The sequence below is a fragment of the Zootermopsis nevadensis genome, unplaced genomic scaffold, assembly GCF_977971745.1.
Source record: "Zootermopsis nevadensis isolate Lab colony 2312 unplaced genomic scaffold, Znev_1.0 Znev_ptg000195l, whole genome shotgun sequence".
NCBI lineage: Eukaryota > Metazoa > Arthropoda > Insecta > Blattodea > Termopsidae > Zootermopsis > Zootermopsis nevadensis.
In genome coordinates, this window is record NW_028259326.1 from 30,939 (window position 1) to 34,479 (window position 3,541).

The following is a 3,541-nucleotide window of genomic DNA, read 5'->3' on the forward strand; positions in this document are numbered from 1 at the left end:
TGGTGGTTTACTTTCATACTTTTACAGGTTCCCTGTGCTGAAAGAAATATTCTCTGTACATCGGAGAGAAGTAATGATGAACACTTACCCTTTAGACGGGCCGCTGGCACACGCAGCTGGATCTTCCTGCAAGCCAGACAGCTGATCCTGAACAACATGCTTTACTCTCTTTCTTGATGGACCAGGTTCCATTGCTGTGAACATACAACATGTATAAAGAAAATACAAGCAGTTTTCATCTAGGATTTGACATGGGCAATGGAATTTGTAATAGTGAATTGATAAGGACACGGTAGTGTTTGAGAATAATATTACGTTAGATCCCAAAACTGCACAGAAGTCTTCTTTTTTCTGACATTCTCAATACAACAAAGTTAAAAAAATAAATCAGTAATCTAAATGTAGGAATGAAACTGTATGAACCATATGTTCCCCTCAACAGAAATCTTCAGTAAAAGGCAAAAGATTTATGCGAATATCAAGGGAAACCTGAGTTTTTAAATAAGCTAAATAATGTAGAATAAAAAATTAGATAAAACCCCAAGCATTTGGGAAATGTGTGATTATTGACGTTGAAAGAAATACGAGTATAATGAAATAACAGTATGTAACGACGCCATGCTGCAGAATTCCGCCCCAAAACATGTAATGACACACACCCTACCACTTACAATCTGGTACCTTGAAACAGTGGGGTGCTTCCTCAAGTATAAACTTTAACCTTTTGCAGCTGAAACTCGTGCAAATAATATTTAAAAATCAACTTTCTTTTTCTAACAAAAAACAGCCTAATCAACTGGTGAATGCTCTTTAGCAAAATTATCAATGCTGATCAGCCTGCAAACTAGTATACCAATTCATCAATGAAGATGAACATGACAAAAATTTAAACCAATGGCAATGGTATATCACCTACGATAGATGTGACAGACATTAAGAGTGTCCCAAGTTACATCTGTCATTTCCATACGGTTATCTCTGCACGAATATCATAAAATGTAAATGTTGTGCATTGAGGGAATTTCTATAAAAGCCCATATTATATTGGACCAAATTGTATCCTTGTATTTAAATACGTGCTCAAAAGCTGTCATTACAATAAAAAAGTCATTCAAATTCTGAATGAAAGTTCTGTAACAAGTGAATAATATGGGCATGTGAATTCTTGCAAAGCAGAAGCAATCTCCTGACCAGCACATCAACATCCAGTCACAATCCCTGCAAGATTTCAACACTGGTATAGTGAAGATAGTTTCAACAAATGTTCTCAAACAAAATGAACAACAGCAAGACCAGCAACGAACATTCACATAAAAGACACACTGCACCTTAAATTCATGGGCAAGGTCTGTGTTGGAAAAGCTGGCAAACAAATCAAAAGAAAACACAAGATACACACACAGATTTCAAACTCGACGTAACATTTGGGTTGTGGGGCTTCCATAAAAATAAATCTGTAACAGGCACAGTATCTTCACTCTCAGTCTGAAGCCATTTTTCAGTTCACTGTCAATCTTTTCAAAACTTCTCATAGCACGCACCATGACATGAACTTTTGATTTCCTCATTTCTTACTAACTCTGGAGAAAGTTTCCCCATAATCAAACCAGTGTTACTGGACTCCCAGAAAACTATGCCCAAAATACGCCATCAGTAGGTCAGCCTGGTATATGGTGTTCTTTCAAGGATGGAATCACTCAATCCCTATCACATACTTTTATTATAAATTCTGTTGCCCATTTTCTGTTCTCAAATTTCCTAAGTACACGAAGCCTTTGTTTTACTGTCAGTAGAATTTTATTATGATTTTCATCCACCTTCTTTAGAACCCCCACCCCCACCCCACAAGTAAGTTGAAGGCCTATTTCACCTGTGCTTATTTAAAAAATTAGTAATGCATGAATATTCCAAACACTCATAATCAGGAGCTTACTGAACAAGTAAGAACCCATAAATTTCTCTTTCATGACATTATGCAATCATAATGTACAAAGTCAACAGATTTCTAGTACTTTCCTTTTGCAACCATGACAGGCCCAATATAGACAAGTTGGTGGGGAGTGGAAATATTCTACTTGAGTGTGCGCTTTGGAATACAGACAAATCACATATTGGATTAACTGACAATTCATCCTTAAATAGGAATGATCATACCAGACACGGATTACAACTTAATTCAGAAGGCAAGTAGAAGCTTGTGCAACTCACTGCTAATTAGATTAGGTGCAAACTGGATACCTGTAATCACTGATGTAAGATCTAACCCTTCTTTTAGGCTTAAGCCCAAATCTGTCACCAAATACCTGAAAGATGTCTACATCAATGCTAATAAACCAGTTCTAAATTCAGAATACAATCAAGATAACAATTCTGTGGTGCACCATCATAACATAAGAGGACTTTCAAACAAAACTGATCAACTATCAGTGTCCATTAATAATAAACACACACCCTAATCTGTGTTTAACCCAACACCAGAGGTAAAACTTGAAAATGTTACTTTTGGAAGTACTTACTCTAGATGAAACATGGTAAAAGAAGGTGCAAGTATTATTGCCAAAAAGAACCTAAAATTTAATTAGATAAATGTATTGTGTCACTAAAATAACAAGAAATAGATGCTGCATTGTGCAATTGGAATCTAAACATTCCAACATATATGTCCTAGCTATATATAGAGCCCCCACTGGCAATGCTGACTTTCCTAAACAAGTTACAAAGCATTATAAATTATCTTTATAAACCTACAGCACAACATCGTCAACTGTGGTCCCATTATCATCAATACAAATTATCTTATTGAAATTTACAATAAAAATGTGTAAAATGCTCGAGTAGCATCTTCCAATGTCATGGCAACAGTTAATTTCCCCATAAGAATCCAAAATTACTCCATCTGATCACGATGTATGACTTCTAGTAATATTAATAATAAAAAATCGATCTCCAGTTATCATAAGTACAGAATACCAATCAGACTCACAAATGAAGACACTATTAAAGAATGTATCTCTCATCGAATGAAAATTGGGAATGAGTATTAAACAGCCTTGATGTAGATTCAAAATTTAACACATTAATAAATAATCTCTTAAAAATGTATAAGCAAGTTTCACCACCAAAACAGTGATAAAATATCTGAAAAGAATGATTGGATCACAAAGATAAAAAAAGATTAACTAATTTGTCAATAGTGGAACAACCAAATAATGAAAATTCACTGCACGAAATATTTTAAAATACTTACTTCCTCGAGGTCTAAATCAGATTAAATGTGAGAATCAGACTAAACAACCTAGAGCAACCCAACAAAATAAAAGCAGTCTGGAAAACATGAAAAAATTAAATCATGGAAATATTCTACAGAAATATTGACCTCATTAATAAAGATAAATGATAATGTAATAAAAAATATTAAGCTCTTAGCAAATTATTTCAATATTTCTTAACAAATACAGAATAGATTAATAATCACGTTGCAAAAAAGAAGCAGAAGACGAACAAAATATGTTAGTTAAACAATCCCAAACACACGAAGTAG

General features: G+C 34.3%; 1 pseudogene; it reads right to left on the bottom strand.

Annotated features, from left to right (window-relative positions):
* Positions 1-384: 384 nt before the first annotated feature.
* Positions 385-497, bottom strand: LOC147870811 (U5 spliceosomal RNA; annotated as a pseudogene).
* Between the last annotated feature and the right edge of the window lie 3,044 nt (positions 498-3,541).